Source organism: Bubalus bubalis, chromosome X, assembly GCF_019923935.1.
Source record: "Bubalus bubalis isolate 160015118507 breed Murrah chromosome X, NDDB_SH_1, whole genome shotgun sequence".
Lineage (NCBI taxonomy): Eukaryota > Metazoa > Chordata > Mammalia > Artiodactyla > Bovidae > Bubalus > Bubalus bubalis.
The window spans coordinates 141703039-141727727 of NC_059181.1; the positions used below are offsets into that span (position 1 = coordinate 141703039).

Genomic DNA, 24689 nt, shown 5'->3' on the forward strand with positions numbered 1-24689 from the left:
AACATTTGAAAATGATTCCCAAAGGGTTGCCAGGCCTTCGGTTCCCTTTCTACCTGTCACTAGATGTGACAATATGGGTGTTCATTTGTTTTAGAAAGGAATGGAAGGCCCTGTGCTTTTTGATTATATGATTAAATGGTGACCAATCCATTTATTTCTGCTGTAATATACCATTCCCTAATGGTACCAAGAAAGGTTTTCCCTTATCCCTAGTTTAAAATATTAATCATCTCAATGCTGAAAATCTTTTCAAAAAAGTCTATCACAATTTCAAATGTGTTTCTTTTAGCCTGGAAATTCTATTGCTTGGAATTGATCCCACATATATACCAGGATCGGAGAAGGCAATGGCACCCCACTCCAGTACTCTTGCCTGGAAAATCCCATGGATGGAGGAGCCTGGTAGGCTGCAGTCCATGGGGTCGCTAAGAGTCGGACACAACTGAGTGACTTCACTTTCACTTCTCACTTTCATGCATTGGAGAAGGAAATGGCACCCCACTCCAGTGTTCTTGCCTGGAGAATCCCAGGGACGGGGGAGCCTGGTGGGCTGCCGTCTCTGGGGTCGCACAGAGTCGGATGCGACTGAAGTGACTTAGCAGCAGCAGCAGATACCAGGATGCAAAGATGTATGCACATCCAGAGTGTTCACTGAAACTGTTTGTAATAGTGGTGCTCCCATAGAATGGAACCCTGAGCAGTCACCAAAAGGGTAAGACAGATCTACATGTATGGTCACGGAGAGATCTCCAGGATGTCCTAAAGGAAACCAGCAAAGTTCGGTGCAGTAGGATCCCATATGTCTTTAGAGTCTGTCAGTCCCTCCTCCCAGTCATTTCACCAAGTCTTTGCTTTTCATCTCCTCTTATTGGTTTAGGCTCCTAACTGGATCCCTAATCCCAGGGTTTCTCTTTCCAGTTCATCTTTCCCACCAACTGGAATGAGTGTTCTAGAACATCACTTTTGTCAGCTCTCTACTGCCAGAGGGAGAGTCCCAAGAAACCAAACCCTTATGATGACAGAGGCAGGATGGTGGAGTGTTTCCACGCTTTGGAATGAAGGGAGACCTGGATTTGAGGGTAGGTTCCACCACTGACTAGCTGTGTGACTTAGGGCAAATGAATCAACCTCTCTGAGCCTCAGTTTTCTCATCTGAAAAGTAGTGACAGGGTGGTTGTGAGGATGAAATGAGAAAATCATGTGAAGAGCTCAGCATGGTGCCTGGCACATAGTAAGCACTCAATAGATGGTAGCTGTTATTATTATTACACCAAAAATTGGGTTATTTGAAGTTCTCTGAGAAATGCTTTGTAGCTTTGTAACACCTTTCAGGTGGAGAAGGTTTGTGCATTTCCTTCATGTTTACTGGGCATCTAGTACTCAAGGAGCCTGGTGGGCTACAGTCCATGGGGTCACAAGGAGTTGGACACAGCTAACACTAGTACTTACTGTGTACAGTAAGGCTGCCTTTCATCCATTTTTCCTGATATGCACTAAAAAGGCTGCCCCTCTCATACTCTAGAATCTGGAGGACATGTTTAAGTCCTTTGGATCCATGGCCTTCTGGAGTTTCTCTATAAACTTTGATCATATGACATCCCTTCTATGCCTTCATCTTCCCTAGCTATTTTGCTCTAATATTTCCTGCCTGGCCTCGTAGGGCAGCCTCTCAGTGCCTTTGGCCCTTTCTTGGCTTCTTTAAGACTTTCTTAATAGTTGCCTGTTTTGTTTCTCTTCCTTGGGATCAGGTGACTATTTTACACCATGCAAATTCTTTAAAACCAAAAGGTCTGTTAGCTGTTGCTATGGAATGAAAGAGCATGCCAGTTCTGTTTTTTTTTTTTCCTTGTAGAATGCTAATTTTATGCTGTTATTGTGAAAGGGCAGTCATGCTTTTATATTCCATTTTGACTTCTGCCTCTTTCAGCTGGGCTCCCAGAGTGGAGTCATGTCTCAGCTCTGCCCGGGTTTCATTTCACTTCTGATCTTGGGCATATCAAAAACACTTCTGTACCTGTCTCGTCAGTGAGCTGAGAGTATTGGATCATGGTTCCTAGTGTGTCTGCCAGCTCAGATATGAAGTTCTTCTACGGTGTGGATGGGGTCCTGAAGGCAGTGAACAAGGCTGAGGTTCTCTCATTAATTGCCATGCCAGTGACTGGGCTGAGACAGTTCAAGTTGAAGTTAGCTCTTCTAAGAACCCAGCTTTTGAAAATTTTTCTATTGTATATTAAATGTCAAAAGAATTGGGTTTTCCTTTCCTCCAGGCCTCACCTTAGAACAGCAAGCTCTGACCCACACTTACGCTGAGAAGAACTGAACACACTGACCTCTGGTTAGATCTGATTACAAAGGACATTTCTCTCATCAACACCTCTGTTCCCAGGATTGCCATCCTCCTATGCTTACATCCCTTGATATTTTCCAGGCGAATGCCGAATGGTTGATTATTTGCCCAGATGATTTTAGCATGCCCTCACTCGGATTTTGCCTCCAAAGTCTTTTTATTGAGAATTTTTATATTAAACATACACTAAGTCTCAAGCTTGATTTTAACTGATCCCACATGAAGGAATGATTTTCAACTCATAACACATGAGGAACATCTGTTCTGCTTATTTGCATTCAGGCGGCACCGTTATTATTATTATAGAAGCTGACTGTCGAGTATCAATATTTGTCTCTTTCAGTTCCATTGAACTTTCTGGAGTGCCACTCCCATTGGTGGAGCTTTGAAACATACATCCTGGAGTCTAGAAAACAGTGGGACAATACCCATTTTCCTTTCCCTTTTCCCCAACTTTGGCTAGTGAACTTGAGTCAGGCCCTGACTATCTCTTACATATGTGATTGGGCATGGGAGTCTGTCAAATGCAGCCAGAGTCATGTTCAAAAGTCCAGACATCAGGTGCACAGCCTTCGAGGCTGCCTCATGAAGGCCACCCAAGACCTTTGTTTACAGTAATCTGATCGTCAGTCCCAGGGGAAGCTTGATTGAGCTGAGTTGTACCTCTCTGACACCTCCAGATGGGTCATGAAGGAGAAAGTCCTTGGACCACAGGTTCGCATCTTTGATGTCAGGGCAGTCTGGTGTCTGATAATCAGTTAGTATTTGTTTCTAATAATCAAATACCAAAGCTTGTATCTGATTTACTTAAGAAAATAAACTCAAGCGGATTCAAGAGTTTCTTTATAAATAACTGTCACTAACATTCCCATACGCTGTCATGAGTAGGAGAGAAAGGGGTGGGGTCATATTCTGAGAAAACTCTGGGTATGCCCAAGGGCATGTGAACATAAGGGGCGCTCATGCCAGGCTCCTATCCCTGGCAGCACAAGGGTATTTTAACAAGGGCCTCATGAGATTATTCCCTTGCCTGTGGGGTCTTAAAGGCAAGCAAGATGGGGCAGGCAGCACATACCACAAAGGCAGTAGGCTGGCTCTAACTAAGCAGATTGGCTCAAAGTCGGGCTACATTCATGATGAATAATGGGAGGACTTAAGTTGGAATCTTAACTTTAATCTACTAGTATGACCTTGCCTAAGTCACTTAATTTCTCAGTGCCCCAGACTATTCACCTTTAAAATGGGACATTACTATTATCTACTTCAGGAAGTTGTGAGGATTACACAGGGTGGTGCAAATAAATCACCCAGTGTGTGACTTGAGTTAGCTAAGTACTGTATTCCAAAAAACATAGCAGCTGCTGCTACCTGGCATGCATCTGAGGTTGGAGTCTCATGCCTATTATAGCCACTAGCACATGGAGTACTAAAAAAATGATGGCTTGATACAAAGGGCCACGTATTGTATGAGTCCACTTATATGAAATATCCAGAATAGGTAAATCCATAGAGACAGAAAGCAGATTAGTAGTTTCCAGGAGCTGGGGGTGGGGGGATGGGGAGTGACTACTTACTTAGTGGGTATGGGGTCACCTTTGGGGGTCATGAAAATGTTCCAGAACTAGACAGAGGTGATGATTGCACAGCATCGTGAATGCACTCAATGCCACTGAATCGTGCACATTAAAATGGTTACATTTTCTGTTACTTGGATTTTAGCACAAAAAATTCACTGGCTTGGATATAGCACTTTCCTCTCTTTTGTGGGTCTCTAATTAGCGGACAGCTCTGAGCCAGTACACACACGGAGGCTGATCATCAGTACCTGCTTCTATCCCACGGCAAGCTGGAGGCACGGCTCTGGTGTGTGCACACTCTAGGCAGACACCCTGCAAGGTGCTGGGCCCTTGCACTCATCTCATGCCAGCTGGTTGGTCTGGTGGCTCTATTGGCCTTGCCTGCCCCTGACCTGAGCCCATATAAGAGGAGAAAGAACAGTAGGAAAGGTGCCAGCAAGAACCAGAGGATTAGGCTGAGGCCCAGCAGAAATAGTGGTGTCCAACTCAAAGCCAACTGTTTCTCAGGCTACTCAAAGCTGAGCAGCCCCGGTGGGAGCCATTGGCAACTCTGCTCTCGGAAAAGGCCACTGTCCACATGGCTGTGGGGAGCCCAAGGGGGTCATGGGATTATTAAGCCTGCACTGTACCCTCCTTGAGCAGTCATCCAATGCTCTGAATGCCAAGATCCTTGAGCTACTACCAGGAATGTCCCTGGAGTGAGTTCATCTGGGGGGGATTGAGGGACTAGTTCCAATTCAGGGTCTAGAGGGTGACCGGTTGCATTTGAGATTTGTTACCCAATAAAAATCTCTGCTAAAGCCCAGGACTGAAATAACTCAGCTGGGCTCTGGACTCAGCAGGGACCATTCATTAGCTAACACTTCTCATCTGTGATAGTTACAGACAGGTTTTTTCATGCCCCCCAAAATGGGCTTCAACGTTGCAGCTGGCAGACAGCTGTGGCCTCACAGTGTTTACATTACCCAGACGAATGCAGTCTGTGTAGGAGACACAGAATGAATCTGATTTAGCTTTTGGAAAATGGGATTTTAAAAAGTTCCGTGGTTTTCTCTTGCCCCTCCCTTCCTGGACTGCAGAAAGACTGAGGTGGAACGAAACAGGCACAGCTAGGAAAAGAGGACTCTTGTTTCTCAGGCTAACGCTTTTCTTTGTTTGGGACTTCTTTGTTTGACACCTCCAGGTGGTGGGGGCTGAGTTGAGACCATAGGATTAAGACGACCAAAAGTCAGGCCATCACTCTGCAGCATAGTCTTATTGGGTCAGCACGAGCTCCCTAGGGACTCAGCACAGCTGGCACGGAGACAGCTGGGCAAAGTCCCCTCAGCAATGGTCTAGTCCTCTTCATTCTAACTATGAAAAGAGCAGAAGACCAGGGTCTCTATAAACAGCTGGATCCATGACCAATTGCCCACAGAATGGGAGCAGGGGCTGGTTAATACTACGGGGGTCTGTAGGACCTACCACACCACCTCGTGAGGAAACTACTCCAGTTCAACTCAATAGCCATTTTGTTTTATTTCCTCCGTCATTGTTAAGATTTCCAAGTCCTGTGCATTCTTCCTTTGAAATGCATCTGACATCCTCCCTTCTCAGTCACCATTGCTACTGTTTGGGGTCAGGGCCATATTTCCTCATGTCTGCACCAGGGCAACATCTTTCTAAACAAATCTCTCCCCAGCCTTCTCCTGATGGCTCTTCCAAATATCTAGCCTTGTATCCCAGCCTATCTTGTCCAGTTCCCATCTCATTCCATCAAGAAACAGTTCCTGAGTGCCGACCATGGGTTAAACTCTTTGCTGGGCCTTAGGGAAAAACACATCAACCAGATGTAAGCTCTTCCCACAAGAAAATCAGTTTGAAGGGGAGAACTCTAAGGAAGCAGGGAATCACAGGCAAGTGTGAAAAGTGTTAGGATAGGGCCCAGGATTATGGGAGCCTAGAGGAGCACACTTCAACCAGCGTTGAGGGAAGGGTGAAGAGAAGACATCCCTGACCTGGTTTTCATTTGGCCACTCACCTCCTCAAAACCCTACACTGCCGTCACAATCTGTCTCCAACTTCCTTTGTCAATCAAATATGCCATGACTCCCTTAAAAGAAATCTCTATTCCAGAAAGGCTGGTCCTCTGACTGTTATTCAACATATATAAACTCTGCTACCTCCTCAGCTTTGCCCCTGCCCTCGGCTATGATCTGTCTTATTTGGGGCTGGATGGCTCCTGTTGAACTGGCATTGCGTCTTCCTCTTCCCTCCAGCAATAGCACGGTGCCTGGCCCACAGTGTCTGATGACTGGTGACTTACTAAGCACACTTTCTTTTCACTAGGGTACTACTCTGATTCTCACAAGCAGGATACATGATTTGACCTCTATTAAACAGGGCTATCAGAAAAATCTGTGAATACAGATGAAGGGGTTTAGAAAACTGCTGATAAGTTTCGGTCACACTGTCCCCAGCTTTGTCCTGACCTCCTAGAAAAGAGAATGTTATCGATAATCAAGTGGAGATTAGCAGTTTGAAAAGCTTCAGTAGGCGTAGAGTTGGATGTATTTTCTATTCTGATTTAAATATTTAGCCTGATTTGTTTTGGGCTTCATTTTTTTTTTTTTTGTTTTGTTTTGGTCCCGGGCCTGTTGGTCAGGGCTAATTTGTACAGCTGCTTTTTCGTTTGGTTTCTTCCAAGAAAGCGAGAGGAAATAAGGTTGCCAGAAAATTTGCAGTTACCAAGGTTTTCCTAAGATGAATATTATTTTTCTCTTCTAATACTGCCAAATACAGTATAAAGAGAAGCATGTGATCATTCCACAAATTTAGCTGCACCAGGGGTCAAATCCTGTACTCTATCCACATCCTGATGTTGGGAGACCTATACTGCACATTTCCTGACCCGCTCTTTAGTCAACCACATTTCCAGACTTGAACTATGTTTCCAAAATTGTAAATTCACCCTGATTTTGAGCTTGGATTCTTCTCAGACTGACTCCTCCTGGATTTCAGCAGGAAGTGTCCAAGGGGCTGCTTTGGGTAGGACAGGGACAAGAGAGGCAGTGGAGAAGCTGGGCAGGAAAAAGAGCATTGGAGAAGGAGTCTAGAGTGTCTGGTTCTGGTTCTTGCTCTGCCACTGACTAAATGTGTGGCTCGGGCAAATCACTTCCCCCTTTTGAGCGTCTCTATGGGGAGGGTTGGAGTGGATAAGCTCCAAAGTTCTTTCCTGTCCCATATTATTGGATCCTGTGACTTTGTGATGGATGCTACTGTAAAGCCTAATAAGAAAATGCCAAGGCCTTGTGGGTATTAACAAGGCTTCTCTCCCCCTATCCCCAATTGGGTCTGCCCTTAGGAGGCATTTGCCAAAGCTGGTGCTTGGGCAACTTGAGAAGACGGAGAAGAATGGTCTGGAAGAAGGCACCCATGTTCTTACTAAAGCAACGCCAAGTCTAGCCTGGATAGCTGGTACTGAGTCCTGGTTACTTTTTAAAACAGCTTTATTGAGATATGATTCACATACCATACAATTCATCCATGTACAATGTATCATAATCTGATTTTTTAGTATAGTCACAGAATTATACAAACATCACTGCAATCAGTTTTAGAACATTTTCAACAGCTCCTGATGCCAGAAGCCCTGTAACCTTTAATTGTCACTCCCCATCTCAAATGCCCTACTTTGTCCAGTTCTAGGCAACCACTAATATTTATGTTTCTATGGATTAACCTGTTCTGGATACTTTATAGACATGAAATCATATGATGTAGTCTTTTGTGTCTGGCTTCTTTCACTTAGCAAAATGTTTTCAAGGTTCATCTGTGTTGTAGCATGTGTCAGTCCTTCATTAGTTTTATGGCTGAATAATATTCCATTGTAAGGATATACCACATTTTGTTTATCTATTCGTCAGTTGATGGACATTTGAATGGTTTCCACTTCTTGGTTATTATGCAAAGTCCAATATTATTGGACTGCTATGAACCTTCATGCACAAGTTTTTGTGTAGACATTTGTTTTCAGTTGTCTTGGGTATACAGTAGGAGTAGAACTGTTGGGTCATATGGTGACTCTGTGTTTAATTGCTTGAGAATTCCCAGGCTGTTTTGCAAAGTGTCTGTACCATTTTACAATCCCACCAGCTGTGTATGAGGGCTCCAATTTCTGGAGGCTACTTTTTAATCTTGACCTGTTGGTAGAGAATACCTTCCAACACAGATGACCCTGGGATAGTTAGACCATGTAATATTAAGCTTTCAAAGGGATAATTCTGATAAGCAAGTCACCTCCATTTTGTTATATGGTAGCTGGATCCTAGGAGAAAATGATTTTGGGGAAGCCATTTTTGGCCTTTGAAATCTATAGGAATTCAGTGGAAACACTTCCAGGATATCTGATAGAATGACTTGTAATAAGACGCCATGGGTTTGCAGTGGGCTTATATCAGTTTTAACCCTTTAAAGGATACTTTCTGTGTTAGATCATTTGGGGGTAGAGGGAGTTGAGGGACTTTTGGTCTATCTGCCTACTCAGTTTCAGTGTCAACCTGTCCTACCTGGGAGTTGGGGCAGGAACCAAATAAGTCAAACAGGAGCCCAGTGCTTTAGGTGGGGTGAAGATATGCACTGGCTTGCCCATGGTGGTCCCAGTTTACACCTGGTATCCCAGTATTATGAATAGCACTGTGCTTCACCCTTCAAAGTGTGACAATAAGCCGTATGTCACCTCAGGTTTAGACCACAAACATGTAATGCCCAGAATCACATTCAGAGCTATAATGGCTAAGAATTTCACGTCTTGATGAGCTTATATCTCACAATGATAAAGAAAGAGTCTCTCACTAGGCTGAAGGTAGGCTCCAAAATGACAGAGTGAGCCAGGACTGTACACAATAAAAAACAAATGCTGATGAGATTCAAAGTGTAGAAAAGTGCATTTTGGAGGAGGGGTAGGATGTTTGGTGGGGATGGAAATTAATACAGTGGAGGTGTCCATGGATGAGGTGAAGCTTAAAGAGAACCTTGAATGAGGTATAGGATGTGGGTGCTCCAAGTTCCCTGACAGACCAAGGTCCCGAATAGCCTTCATCCTTGTTCTAATTAAAAGGCGCCGTGCTCCCTTGTGCTTGGGCAGACAATTCACATGACCTCCCAGCTCATTTGGCAGCACTTGGGAGAAATCTGGCCTTGCAATCAGACTAAATGATGTGTTACCCTACACTTAATCTCCACCATCCATCAAAATCCAGAGGCCTTGGCCTCAGCCCTCGACAAGAGGCCCACAGTACCTGGGTAGGATTTCATCCAGGGAATGAATGCAAAGCCCCTAATTCTCCATCCATCTCAGCCCTCTGTAAACAGTTAAAGACTGCAGCCAACAGCAAAAGAACTGCCAACCCAAATGAAAGCAGTGAGTCAGCAAAATAAAGACAGATGGCAATGGATTAACTGTAGCATAGGCAGCAAGAAGCAGACCCTTCTTCATTCTGATCAGATTGCCTCCCCTCAATTTTGGGCGACCTAGTGCTCACACACAGCCCCTCGTGAGTTATGCTGGGGGTGAGAGAAAACGTTTGCTGCACACAGGGTGAGACCACTGCTTCAATCCACTGTCTCCAGGTGGTCCAGGCAGGGGGCAGGGGATAGAGAGGACAGGACACGCGGGAAGACAGTCTCTTCTACTTCCTTTGTCACAGGGCCATTTCCTGAGCTGGCCTCGTTTTCAGGTACTCTGCCCCTTAACCATGCTTCTTGCGCCACATAGTCCAGGTGTGGAAACACCATCACTGCCACCATAACTTGTCCTGCTCTTGCCAATCTGTTTAATCAAGCTCAAAGTTTGGAGAAGTAAAAGGTTGAAACCCGGTTTAAAAATAATGTTTGCAGTTGTATGTGAATTTTTCTTATCCATGTGTATGATTATGAATCCCTAGCACTGTGCTTCCTAGAGCACAGGAAGTGCTCAATAGATGTTTGTTGAGTGAAAGAATGGGGGAATGAGAGCATTGACACAAAATGTGGCCTGAAGACAAGACCCAAGATAGGGCATCCCTGAAGTGAGATCCTTTATGTAAATATCTTTTTTTATTCAATCAAGAAATCAGTCAATAAGCATTTCCTAGCACTGCTCCACCCAAGTACCCAACACTTTGTGCTCACCCATCTCCTTAGCTACACCAACATTTTCTCGAGACTTTCTTCAAAAGGCCGTCTTCTTAAACTGACCTGTCTTCTTTCACCTAGCACAATGTTTTCAAGATTCATCCAAGTTGTAGCGTGTAACAATACCTCATTCCTTTTTATGGTTGAATGACATTCTATTGTATGGATACATCACACTTTTAAAATTCATTCATCGATCGATGGACTTTGGGTTGTTTTCACCTTCTAGCGATCATGAGTAGTGAGGCCAAAGCCTCTGAATATGTGTGTACATGTACTAGTTTGAATCCTTGTTTCCAGTTCTTTTCAGTGTATATCTAGGAGTAGAGTTGTGGGGTCATATGGTAACTTTGTTACTAAAAAGGTAATGTTTAACTTTTTGAGGAGCCACCAAACTGTTTTCCTGCTCTATTATTTTAATACCTTCAAGGATGAGTAAACACAACAATAAAAGCGACCAATTCAAAGTCACCAGCATCTGTGAAGCTGACCTAAGGATCTCTGGGTTTTTGGCCCATGATTCTGGGGGCTTCCTCAGGATTCTAAAGTACTGTTACTAATGTTGACACCTAATCCTCTTTCCTTTCATCATTCCTCCTCTCCTTCCTTCCTTCCTTCATTCATTTAACAAATATTACTTGAATGCCTGCCATCTTTGAAGCAGTGTTCTAGATATTGGGGGTACAGAGATAAAAGACATGCAGTTCCTGTCTTTGAGGCCACTGAAAATGCTAAGGAGATGGGGCATGTTCAGGTCAAGGTGCCATGTGTCATAGCCAGGAGAGTTCCAAATGCGGACAGAGTGTCCCATGTAGACATCAGCCTAGAAGCTCCTCAAGGGCAGAGCTGTGTCCTGTTCTTCGCTACATTCCTAGAGCCTAACATGGTGCCTGTAACACATGTGCTGTCAGCAAAGCAACCTCAGAAAGGTCTGAAGTAGCCTGCCTGGCAACCTTTTCTCAGCAGCCCAGGTCCCACATTGTGCCCTGTGGGATATCTCTCTTCATTGAGTTCTATCTTTGATAGGTGGCACAGAGTGGGTGTACTTTGAGTCCTGCTTCCTCTGACTTCCCTTCAATTTCAGAATGAGTTCTGTTTCAAAAATGTCTGTATATTTTTAGCTTCATGATCCCTTCTTCGAAGAGGAACCCAGATTATGCAAGGAAGTGAGACCATCTTTCTCAAGGAGTAAATTCACGGTGAGCAGGAACACGCTCTATCACCACTTTGATTTTTGTTTCTAGAAATCGTCTTCTATCAGACTGTAGCTTAGGGTGGAAGTGGGGGCTGAGAGGTGGGCAAGAGCTGGCTCTCATGTTCATGGTATTCCATAATTTTGGTATGCATCTCTTTCAGTTCGGCTTATGTTCTGCTTTCTTTGGATTTGACTGCTAACCACAGAAGTTTCCAGAAGAAAACCTAGGGCAGCAATGCTTGGATGTTGCCAATTTCATAAACTACTACTTCAGTGCATATTCTCGAAACACCTCCTGGACACAAGTAATTAAAAAACTGCAAGATCAATGGTAAATAAAAGGAGGGAATCGAGGGGAAAGAAGAAAAAGAGGGAAAGGTATTTCAAATCAGATTGGAAACAAGAAAATGGAAATGTGGGATGAGGTCCCCCCCACCCATACTCACTGCAGAGAAGGAAAGGGCCCCTGTGCAGGAAAGCTGCTTTTAAATGGAAAAGCCCTGGGGCAGCCTGTAGACCTTTAACTTCAGTTAGCCTCAGCTCCTTTAATGGGTAACTCTTGGCCTTGTCTCCTTTGGGGTTAAACCTTCTATATCCATGCTGGAATGCAGGGCTGAAAGGGGAGGGCGGGGTTGGGGGCAAGACTCCTTCCTAGGTGATGACCATTGGAATTACGCATTTGAAGGGTTTTGATTCTTCAAAAATCAAGAAAGGAAGTTCTATCAAAATTAATTGGTTTTCCTTTTTTTAATACCTGAAAGGGTAGGTGAAGAAGGTGCAGGGGATGAAGATGTACAAACCTCTAGTTATAAAATAAATAAGCCATGGGGAGGCAATATATATCATCAGCATAAGGAATATAGTCAATAACATTCTAATAACTTTGTATGGGGCTGAGAGTTAGTAGACTTATTGTGGTGATCATTTAATAATGCATGCAAATGCCTAATCACTATGCAGTACATCTGAAACTAACAGAACATTGTACATCAATTATATTTCAATCAAAACAAACAAAGATCCCAGACCTCATGTACCAGACTGGTGGGGACCTCTCTGTTAGATCTGCCTGCCGACTCATGGAGTGCTACCTCCAATAAACCTTCCATTTGAATTCCTACCAGGGAAGCCAAGTACTGTGTTAAGCACTTGGAGGTACAATTATGAACCAGATACGGTCCCTGCCCTCAAGGAATTTACAATCTAATAGGGGAGAGACACAAGCAGAAAGCTAATTATAATGTAGAATGATGAGCGCTGGAAGTTTCTGGGGGAGGACAGAGGATGAGCATTTAAATCATGCTGGAGGGTCAGGGAAGGTTTCTTGAAAGAAATGATGCATAAACTGAAGAATGAGTAGGAGTTAGCCAAGTGAAGGGAAGGAGGAAAGATAGTCCAGACAGATGGGCTTTACAGGAATAAGGCTTGCTAATAGAGATTAAAGTAAAAATTTACAAAATACACAATCACAAAAAATGGAAAGTTGATCTATACAAACAAAAGCTGGCTCTTTGAAAACACCATTAAAATAGGCAACGTTAGCAAGTTTGTTAAAAAAAAAATAAACCACTCAGGAGTAAAAAAGAGATAGAGGGAGAGGGAAAGAAAAAAAGGGGGAAAGAAAAAAGAGAACTACATTTCAAATGCATTAAAAACTGTAGGAAAACTTTAATATTCTTAGTAATTGTGTCAGTCTTGGTATATGTATAAATAATTGGCATTTTGTATTAATATTTATGGCAATAAATGTGGAACCTAGATGAAATGGATTGTTTTCTAGGGGAATATATATGACCAAACTTGGTTTGAGAAGGTGAAAATCAGACTGTGCCAATAAACTAGAGAAGAAATTGAGATAGAATAAAAAAATGCCAAAAAAAAAAAAGCATACACCTCAACCTTCTTGACACACAAAGATTTTAAAGGTAAATTGTACCAAACCTTGACGGGACATCCTCTTATCAATAAACAAACTGCTTCAGAACATTGAAAAAGATGGAAAGCTTCCAATTTATTTCCCCAAACTATCATTATAGTAAGTCACTTGCTTAGCTATGTCTGACTCTTTGTGACCCCATGGTCTATACAGTGCATGGAATTCTCCAGACCAGGATACTGGAGTGGATAACTTTTCCCTTCTCCAGGGGATCTCCCCAACCCAGGGATCGAACGAACCCAGGTCTCCCACATTGCAGGTGGATTCTTTACCAGCTGAGCCACAAGGGAAGCTCAAGAATACTGGAGTGGGTAGCCTGTCCCTTCTCCAGTGGATTTTCCTGACCCAGGAATTGAACCAGGGTCTCCTGCATTGCAGGTGGATTCTTCACCAACTGAGCTATCAGTGAAGCCCAACTATCATTATACAAATACCAAATTGTACAAAGACAGAAAAATGACACTATACAAAAGCCCTAAATAAATTATTAGCAAATCAAATCCTGCACTTTTGAAAAAGAAGAATATAATAGAATCAATTAGGGTTTAATCCCAGAAATGCAAGGTTGTTTCACGTTAGAAATAATATCAATGTAATTCATTATATTTGCATGTTAAAGGAAAAAATGATATGATCATTTCAATAGATACAGCTAGAATATTTGACAAACACAGCACTCATTTGCTCTTAGAAAGCTCTAAGAAAACTAGAAATAAAAGGAAACTTTAATTTGATGAAGGCTATCTATCAGAAACCTACAGAAAATTCCTTTCTTAAAGAGGTAACAAACAGCAGAGTTATTCAAAACAGTCTCTGAAGCTAGAGTGGAGGTTTGACTCTCCGTTCTGCCACTTACTAACTGTGTGGCCTGGGGTAAGCTATTTACCTTCTTTGCGCTTCAGTTTCCTCATCTATAAAATGGAAATAATAATAATACCTATCTCATAACTTTGCTCAGTTCAGTTCAGTCGCTCAGTCATGTCCGACTATTTGAAACCCCATGGACAGCATGCCAGGCTTCCCTGTCCTTCACTATCTGCCAGAGTTTGCACAAACTCATGTCCATTGAGTTGGTGATGCCATCCAACCATCTCATCCTTTGCCATCCCCCCTCCTCCTGCCTTCAATCTTTCCCAGCATCAGGGTCTTTTCTAATGAGTTGGCTTTTTGCATCAGTCACTATTTTCTGCTAGACATTTCTATTTGCAAGTGTATCCATCATCTCAAATTGAACATTGAACATTGAATCCATTTCCTTTCCTCCATGCCTGCTTTTCCTTTTGACTCCCATTTTTCTGTCAATTGCACCACCGCTTTCCAAGTCATCTAGACTCAAAACTTTGGAACTCTTTTGGTCTCTTCCTTCTCTTTCATTTCCCATATCCAATTGCCAATTCTATCCAGTTAACCCCCTCCCAATATTTTCAAATGTTTTGTAATCTCACTCTCATGTCTCTAGATCAAGTCCATATGAACACACACCTGATATAGTAGATATCCCTCAGTCCCTGCCTAAGTCACTAAACACACCTCCAGGCCAATCTTACTCTAAGACCACTATCCCCAAATCATCCTCTTGCTTCAGAGTCTCTGCTGGCTTCTCACTTCCTGTTATATCCAGTCTATCTCCTCTGCTTGGTTGTCAAGGCTTTTCATCATCTAGCTGCACCTAACTTAACAAAGTGTATTTTTTCCCTAGTCCTTTAACGTGTATCCTCTGCTTTGGTAAGACCATTATCCTCAGCATCCTCACACACCTCCTTTATTTTTAAATTCAGTGACTTTGTTTAATTCCATGCTTTGTATTGTTCTGACTCTATGAGTGTCTCCAAACCACCCATTCTTTAGTGATCAGCTTAAATAGTGCCTGAATGATGCCATTTGTTAAACACTTAACTATGTGCTGGGTACTGTGTTCATTTAATCTCAGCAACTTAATGTGATAGCTGTTTATTAATTTTCATCCCATTTTACAGATAGGGTATAGTGATTTGTTCAAAGTTTCCATTAGTAATGGTGGATCTGGACTGCAAAGCCATGTTCATTGCATAACCCCAGAGCTCATGCTTTTAACCACCCTCCTGTGTTCTGACTCTCTGAGATGCCTCCCCTGGCTGCATCAACTCTCCCTGACATTCACTGTTTTGCCTGATATGTACTGTTGTCTCGTGTGTACCAGTTATCTGCTGCTGCTAAGTTGCTTCAGTTGTGTCCGACTCTGTGCGACCCCAGAGATGACAGCCCACCAGGCTCCCCCATCCCTGGGATTCTCCAGGCAAGAACACTGGAGTGGGTTGCCATTTCCTTCTCCAATGCATGAAAGTGAAAAGTGAAAGTGAAGTCGCTGAGTCGTGTCCGACTCTTAGTGACCCCATGGACTGCAGCCTACCAGGCTCCTCCGTCCATGGGGTTTTCCAGGCAAGAGTACTGGAGTGGGGTGCCATTGCCTTCTCCAGTGTACAAGTTTAGCTCCCATCAAACTGTAAGTTCCTGGAAGTCGGGGTCCACATCTCATACTTCTCTGTGCCTCCACAATCGGCACTTGATCAATTGTTTGATCAAATATAGCTAGCATCGAGTCTTCAAGAAAGAAGGTTTGAGTAGCTTGAGGATAACACAAGCCCTCCCCATTCAAAAGCCTGTGCTCTAGAAAGGGAGGGGAGGGGTAGAATTACTAAATTTTTTTGAGATTGCCCCCCGCCCCATCATGTCACCCCTGATGGTCAGGAATCTCTCTGCCTAGTTTAGTTCAATGTTGCAGGAAAAATCTCCCCTTTACATAAGGATTAGGCTGGGCCAGGTTTTGTTAGCATGTGAAAATGGAGCCAAATCTGTCAAGTTACAATTGTGCAAAATCTGAGTCCTGGGCATCTTCCAAAAGTAAGCCCAGGGAAAACTAATAGTTGTCCTACCTACCTCACAGGGTCCTGGCAAGAATCAAGTGAGATAATGGATATGAGCACAGTTTGGAAAGTAGCAATGAAAACAGCTTGCTGCTTGAGCCTGGAGCAGAGCAAGCAGAACTCTTTGGTGATATCAAGGCCATGGCCAGGTGAAGGGTGGGGGCGCTTCAGAAATTCTTGGACTCACCATTTCCCAAAGGCTGAACAGCTTTGCTTTCCGGCAATTCTTGGGAAAATCCACTTTATCATGAGGCTCCTTCAGCTCCATGTGAATTTATCCTTGACTTCCCTTTTCCTTTTTCTAATTACATTTACTCAGCTAGTCCACAATACTCTGGGGGCTTCTGAAAGATAAGCTAACTTTCCCTCCGTTTGGTGCATTGAAAAGACAGTATTTTGCTAATGGTTTACATTTAGCTTTCAAACCTCTCTCCAAGGTCAAGAGCAAGTGATGAGGGAAAAACACACTCAGGTTGCTATCTCCTGTGGATCATCTATATATGATAGCAGCCCCTGGATGTTAATAAATAAATAAGGAACACTTCTGTTTCCCCTGGAAAGACCAAATTCCCCCGAATTCAAGTGTTGGAAGCCTCAAGAGAATTTAGGAGTCTAGGTTGGAATAAAGTTGGAGGTAAAAGAAGAGACTTTTGTAAGAGACAAAGTTTGGGTTCAAAGGATTCTGATTCTGAAAGTGAAGGGCTTTGGGGGGAGCCAGGGGAGAGTGAGCTCAGCTTGGCCAGAGAAGAGGAGAAAGTGCCGACTGTGCAGGGACTGTAGCCAAAGGGCTCTGGATGGAGAATAGACCTGGCTTGCAGAGGTAGCCAAAGGTATTCTGACCAGGGAATTGAGCAAGATTTATCACCTAAGTTGGCCTAGACTGGACAGAGCTTGGCTCTGAGTCTGTTTTATGTGTTGGGCGTGCATTCATCCCTCCCTCCTGTAAGAGCCTTCAGATATAGAGCCATCACTCTCAGGGAAATGGGGACAAGGGGAGTTTGTCAAGAGTGGGGACAGAACCTGAGAAACCAAGCTGCGAACGTACCCCTAAGCCTCTGAAGGCAGCCTTACAGGCAGGAAATAGCAGCCTCCACTCCCTCCCAAGCTCCTGGGCCACTGGCTACCCTATCGGATTTGAACAGCGCACACCCGGCAGACTTGGCAGCTGACCAGGAAGCTCAGCACTGTATCCCATCCTGTGAGCTCCTAGGTCCCAGCTTCCACGTACCAAATGCCATCTCTCCATGTTTGGTTCTAGAACACTGATCCGTATGAGCTGAGCTGTGGCACTGAGCTAGGGGAACACTGTGTGTGTGTGTGCGTGTGTGCGCGTGTGTGCATGTGTGTGCGTGTGCGTGTGTGTGTGCGCGTGTGTGTTGAGGGGTTTCCAAGTGGCCCCAGCCTCAGCCTCTCTGACTGCAGGCTTCAGAGGGTGCCTGTGCCTGTGAACTTTGCTCGACTGTGACTGCTGGAGGGAGAGAGATGAGAGTAGGCTCCCGCTGGTTCTGTCCCACACTCCCCGTTATGATAGGCAGTGAAGCAAATCATTTGGGCAATTGCCTGACCTTAATGGGATAGAAAGGGCTCCTCTCTTGCCTGCAAGGAACATCCAAGTATGTGCTTACTGTTTAGTTTTCCTGGAAAAATAATTTCTCTGGCAAGCTCAGGAGGGTGAATTTGCCTTCAGAAAAGAATTGTGTCACATCCATAACCCCTGCGGCCCCCTCATGCATTTCCACGGCTGAAAAACTTGCATTCAGTGGGAGAGCAACCCAAACATCTGCTAAGAACAGTTTTTAGCTTTTACATAAAGAAAACTGTGTTGTGTAAAGAAAAATAGAGATCCACGATCAGGCAGCAATTGGTAACCCAGTAGTCCACTGACACGTAGAGCTTTTGGACGGAGAATGCAAGATATAAATTAGGTCGATTATGGGAGTACCCCTCCTTCTTGGAATTCTGCCCTTTGTACATCCATCCCTTTGTATCTGAAAGACCTTTAGAAGAAGCTTCTGGAGTCACATGCTGAAGAGTAAAGTATGCCCAGAAGGGATCCCAGTCGAAACCAGATCCAACAATAACAGTTGTCCCTTCAGTGGAGTTGGGAATCCTTGGGATGGGACAGAGGATTGCTGGGAGTAGCAGGAGGAGGAAGCCTGAGTGACAAAAATGGGTCCAGGCAAGGAAAGGGGAGATGGGGCATGGCTCACTCTGGATATCGCAGATAGAAAGGGCATCATAGCCCATCTACATGAGTGTGTTCAAAAAAATTTTTTTTTAAACATTGGAATCCTTTGTTCAAACACAGAACCAAAAAATGAATACAAGTGGGGCTGCTCTGGTTAAAGTGGGGTGACGGCCCCGAGGCTCTGTTTCCTCAGCTTCTCTTTCTCTCGCTGAAGCTAAGAGAAAAGGGATGTAGAACCACACCCTGTTGGATAGTGAAAACTGATTGTTCAACAAAAATTGGGGGAGTTGATCTGTTGAATACAGTCATTGTTAAACATTAAATTAGGTATATTGGCAATTAAATTATATTCAAGATATAAGGCTGATAAATACTGAATACTCATCACTTCCAAATTATCTTGCTACACTTCACTATTATCTATGCTCTTGATTTACATCTGTTATGCCTATGTGGTAGAAACACCCTATGATAGTGCACAGGCGGACATCTCATCCCAATCTTTTTTAAAAATTAAAAAAATAATTGGGGCCACATTGTACCTCATGCAGGATCTTAGTTTCCTGACCAGGGGTCGAACCCATGATCCCTGCAATGGAAGCTCAGAGTCTAACCACTGGACCGCTAGGGAAGTCCCTCTTTATGACTGTGTTCCATGACAACATACTGAGAGCCTGAAATTGGCCTTGGTGGGAGTGTTTACACCATGTGAAAGTGTGGAAATCTGCAAATGCTATAAATCAGCATCCTTCTCTCCCACTAACTGAGAGGGCCAATTGTTAAACTTTTTACCAGTGGACCACTGACTACACTGTCAGTCCTCACTTCTTCAGAAACTATCCTTACAGCAACCTCAGTCATGAAGAGTGTGCTTCAGAACTCAGGAGGGGAAGAGGAAAGGCAGCCGAGTGACGGTATCACAAACATAGACCCTTTACTCTGTGGAAGAGACAAGCCACTACACGGCTCCAGTCCATGCAGATATGTGTTAAATAATGTGGCAGATGAGAAGCAACCTGGTGATAACAGCATGGACGGACACCTGACCCTGGGAAGTCCCAGTGTCACAATCTTGAGTCATACTTTAAGGGCAAATGCAACCCAGCTTATTCCTAAGACCTTCAAAGATTCTCCTAAGACCATCAAAGACCCTTACTGCAAAGACCCTCCCTGCCTCACAGCCCAGCACAGTTCAGCAAGTGGCCCTGTTGATCCTTATGACTCTCTCTGCTGCTGCTACTGCTGCTAAGTCACTTCAGTCGTGTCCGACTCTGTGCGACCCACCAGGCTCCACCGTCCCTGGGATCCTCCAGGCAAGAACACTGGAGTGGGTTGCCATTTCCTTTTCCAATGCAGGAAAGTGAAAAGTGAAAGTGAAGTCACTCAGTTATGTCCGACCCTCAACGACCCCATGGACTGCAGCCTTCCAGGCTGCTCCGTCCATGGGATTTTCCAGGCCAGAGTACTGGAGTGGGGGTGCCATTGCCTTCTGCTATGACTCTCTCTGCTGCTGCTGCTGCTAAGTCGCTTCAGTTGTGTCCGACTCTGTGCGACCCCATAGACGGCAGCCCACCAGGCTTCCCCGTCCCTGGGATTCTCCAGGCAAGAACACTGGAGTGGGTTGCCATTTCCTTCTCCAATGCATGAAAGTGAAAAGTGAAAGTGAAGTTGCTCAGTTGTGTCCGACTCTCAGCGACCCCATGGACTGCAGCCTTCCAGGCTGCTCCGTCCATGGGATTTTCCAGGCAAGAGTACTGGAGTGGGGTGCCATTGCCTTCTCCAATGACTCTCTAAAGGGGCTAAATTACAGGCAGAACAAGCCCACAAAGAAGCTCCAGGTCTGTGGTGTCTCCCAGTGTCCGGAGCACCTAACACAGTATTTGGCACATAGAAGGCCCTTAATAATGATTTATTGAAAGAAGGAACCGATTTTTCAAAGCCAATCCCTCGCCTCTTTCCCACAATTTCTCCTTTACTGCCCCTCACCCCCAATCATCTCTGTCCTTCCTCTTCTCTCTCTTCTGGGCCTGCTCCCTTTATTTCCAGTCTCTCATCCGCTCTTCCCTGTCCCCTGTCTTCCTCTGTCCTCTTCATGCCCTCAGACTACCAGTTGTCACACACTTTCCCCTCCTTACCCACCCAAACACCCATCTTGCAAAGTCCTGCTTGAAGCCCTGCAGACTGGAGACGGTTCCCCCCAGACCCAAAGTGTCTTTTAGTGGAAAAGTCCCTTTGTCCACAGTCTTTACAAAAGGAAACTCAGTCATCTAGAGCCAAACACTTCCCTTTTCTCATTTCTCAATTTATACTGGCACATAGGTGTGTATTTTCCAAGTGCCTCTGCTGTGCCCCAAGCACCTTGTATGCCTTTAATGTCCTCACAACCTCATTTGCCACATCTAGAGTTTATAGCATTGCTGGAGACGCAGTTGAATGTATTTCCCGATTTTAATGAAGCCTTTTTGGATTACAGTGACCCAGATGCAACCATCTAGCCAGCTTAGGCAGACTCCAAAAGAAGCCTAGGCTGGAACTGCTGGGTGAAACTCCCTGTGCAGACAAGTTGAATCGATCGGGAGAGACAAGTTAAAGGTAAGTTTAAGAAAAGTAATCTGATGGATTCTAGCATGCTAGCTGACTTCTAGAAGCTCTGCTACTGAACAGATGGGCCGTGCTGGCCACATGACTTGACCTCTCTGGGCCTCAGTTTCCACCTCTGTAAAATGAAGGCAATGAGAATACCCACCTCACAGGGTTTTGATGAGGATGAATTAAATGATACATCTAATATGCTTACTCTAGCACTTGGCACAGAGTATGTGCCTTTAAAAGTGTGATGGGGGTGCTTCTCTGGTGGTCCAGTGCTTAAGAATCCACCTGCCAGTGGAGGAGTCACAAGTTTGATTCCTGGTCTGGAAAGATCTCACACGTTGCAGGCCCACACGCCCACACGCCACAACTACTGAGCCCACGTGCTGCAACCACTGAAGCCTGTGCACCCTAGAACCCGTGCTCCATGGCAAGAGAGCTCACCTATGAGAAACCCGTGCACTGAGCTAAAGAGTAGCTCCTGCTTGCTGCAGCTAGAGAAAAAAGCCTGGATGCAGCAACGAAGACCCAGCCTGGACAATTTTTTTTTTTTTTTTAAAGTGTGTGTGTAGTGGGAGGATCATGAAAATTTTTTTAAAAAAATTCAGAACTGTGGAGTTCTTAAGAGGCATAGCAGAGTCGGAGTAAATTGTTTTCTAAAGTCCTTGAGGTCTGCTCCCTCAGCCATGAGGCTCCTGCCACTGCCCCCCACCACTGGAGTCTGTGCCACTGAACCATGGGGCACGAGGAAGCATCTGGGGTTAGCAGGCTCACAAAAGATGTGGGAAGCACACACACTTGGCATGGTCATGGTAACCACACAGTTAGGGGATTGGAGACCGTGTGATGGTTTCCCAGTGTCCCAGTCAATAGGGCCCGTGTGTGCCCGTGGGGCCACAGCAGACCGTCTTGGCCCAGGTCCCTCATGCACTTCCTGACTTTGCCTCTCCCTGGGCCCCACACCTCACTTCCCTCATTCCCAAAGGGTCTACTAGGACCAGGTGGGCTGGCCCTGGGCCCTCTAGGCTTCCTTTCCTGGCACCCCACTCCAGTACTCTTGCCTGGAAAATCCCATGGATGGAGGAGCCTGGTGGGCTGCAGTCCATGGGGTCGCTAAGAGTCGGACACGACTCAGCGACTTCACTTTCACTTTTCACTTTCATGCATTGGAGAAGGAAATGGCAACCCACTCCAGTGTTCTTGCCTGGAGAATCCCAGGGACGGGGGAACCTGGTGGGCTGCCGACTATGGGGTCGCACAGAGTCGCACACGACTGAAGCGACTTAGCAGCAGCCCACTGTCCAGGCTCACACCCAAGACCAGACCCAGTTCTACCTTCCCTTTTGCATTTGGTTTTTTTACTTTAAGTGAAAAACTGATCTTAAAAGATTGAGGATCCTGTCTGTACCTCCAAGACACTGGGTTTAGAGAAGACAGGGTGACTTCAGTGCTTGACACTGAAATCTGAACCTTTCTGGCAGTGTGACAAATCAAGGGCCCCTCTGGCATTTTGGGTCCCTCACATGATGTGGAGGCCTGGCTGCCTCCTCTACCTAGTCCCACCTCAGGGGGTGATTTAGATAAATGTCTGGGGTTTCCAGGACTCCTGAAGGGACTTATTGGGGGTCAGCACCAGGCTATATGGGTCTCTGGGCCCTCCAGGCCCCACAGAGCTCAGGCTCTTGTCTCAGGATTGTTCTTGAAAAACTGTGATTGAGTCTCCTTGGACTGCTTTTAGTAGGGGTTCAATTCCACAGATCTTAAAAAAAGTCATTTCTTAGAAATTCAAGTCCATATCAGGAATGATAATGGGATGGCTGCCTCCCAAGGTTTGCAAGCTGTTCAGGATTTAGCTGCAAAAAAAAAAAAAAAAAAAAAAAAAAAAAAGAAAGAAAGAAAGAAAGGAAAAGAGAAAAAAGAAAGGAATCCAGTCCCTTTTTGTTAATAGTGCCAATGCTTTCATTTTTCAGGCAATTTCAGTTCAATCCCAGATCTGGTTTCTGGAGTCACATTTTTCCAATCAAACCTTCTCATTTGCAGGGAGGACCCTGATGTTGGAGTGGAGGATTTGAATTTGCCCAGGTGCTGGCAGTTAGGGAGGGTTTTCATATGCAAAGCTGCACATGCTTTGGAAATGTGACCCCCCAGATTGCAACAGAAGGCAATCATCTCTGGTGAGCAAGGGCAGAGGGCGGAAGCTCACATGGGAGTTTGTGAGCTCTGTCCTTGGACCTCCGCGTTTCTCTGGCGTCTTGCCTTCTCTGTCTATTCTGCATTTAACTAGCACCATTAGTGGAAGTTCCACCCCTCAGAGTAATCTTGTCACCGGAGGCCCAGCCGTGTTTCTCCAACTGTTTATGGCAGCATTTCCCAAGCTCGGGAGCTTGTTCAAAAAATACCCAAGTATTCTTCAGATCAGGTAAGTTCAGAAAGCCCAGGAAATTTCCACCCAGATGCTCCCCTGCCTTGCATCACCCCAAGTACAATATGATTAAAACTATACTCATCCTAGAAGCAACTCATCCTCAAAACTAGCCTGAAAGAATGAGGCAGGTCTATACATTGTCCTATGGAACAGTCTCTGAGAAGTCTGGAAACTTATACAAAAAGTGAGCTGCCAGCATTGCAGCGGAAGCTTGCTTACCAGGCCTCCGTGGAGCCAACTCTCAGGAGTTTCCATTCCATTTCCTCCGTAAAATGCACCGACACTGGATGCCCAGGAACACCTCTCCCTGGTAGATCCAGGCACTTCTTTAACGGACTTTTAATTAACTGACCAACTACTCCCCCAACTGCATAGATAAAAGAGAGTCTATTGCAGCTAACAAAAAGATTTATAGCATGAACTCTATTTTACAAAAGGATCTACAAACATAAATACAGCCTTGTAAATGCAGATAATATTTCAAGACATGTGAACAGTGGTTGCTTCTGGGAAGGGAGTACTGAGTGTGTAGGGTAGAAATGTTCACTACATATCCTTTTTTGTATGGGTTAACTTTTTACTATGTTCATATTTTGGGGAATTATTTTTTCCCAAATCTTATTTTGAAAAATTTCAAACACAGAGTTTTAAAAAAAGAAGTACAATGAATACACATTATACCCATTAAATTCCACAATTAACTTGTTGATGTATTTGCTGTATATTTCTATTGATCAATCTAGTTATACATACACATATTTTTTTCTTTGTGGAGCTACTTGATTGTAAGTTACAGGCATCATGCCACACTACCCTAAATTCTTCAGAATGACTCTCCTAAGAATAAGGAAATTCTCCTTCACCACAAATCATTATTACAGCTAAGAAACTAAATAAAATATCATGTAGTTTCCAATTCATATTCAAATTGTCCCAATATCCTATAAATGTCTTATAGAGTCCTTTTAAGTAAAAAAATCCAAAATCAAGGTTCATGTATTGCGCCAACTCATGTCTTTTTAGAGTAATTGATTCTGCGGTGGTGTGTGGCCTTAATTTTTGTGTCTGTGTGTGTGACATTGACTTTTTGAAGAGTTCAGGTCAGTGGTGTTGTAGAATATCTCATATTCTGAATTTGTTGGTTTCCTCATAGTATACATTCTTTTTTTAGTACAATTATTTAATAGCAATAGTAATAAAGGAAATCAGACCCTGCTTCATATAAACATCAATCTTCAAACTAGCTCACCTTCCCAGTATCTCCAGTATCAGCATTATCAATCTTCTGGTTCTCAGATCTGATACTTTAATCCCCTTCCCCTGTATTCTCTGTATGCAGTCAGTTCCCAAGACTGTCAGTTTGCCCTTTGACATGC

At 44.4% G+C, this 24689-nt stretch overlaps 1 protein-coding gene across 1 annotated transcript in view; it reads right to left on the bottom strand.

The window, feature by feature from the left end:
* PLAC1 (placenta enriched 1) overlaps positions 1 to 23648 on the bottom strand; it is a 77788-nt gene extending 54140 nt beyond the window's left edge. The window contains exon 1 of the mRNA XM_025276606.2: positions 23533 to 23648. The gene's annotated coding sequence lies outside the window, so the exon portion shown is untranslated. The remainder of the gene's footprint in view (positions 1 to 23532) is intronic.
* Between the last annotated feature and the right edge of the window lie 1041 nt (positions 23649 to 24689).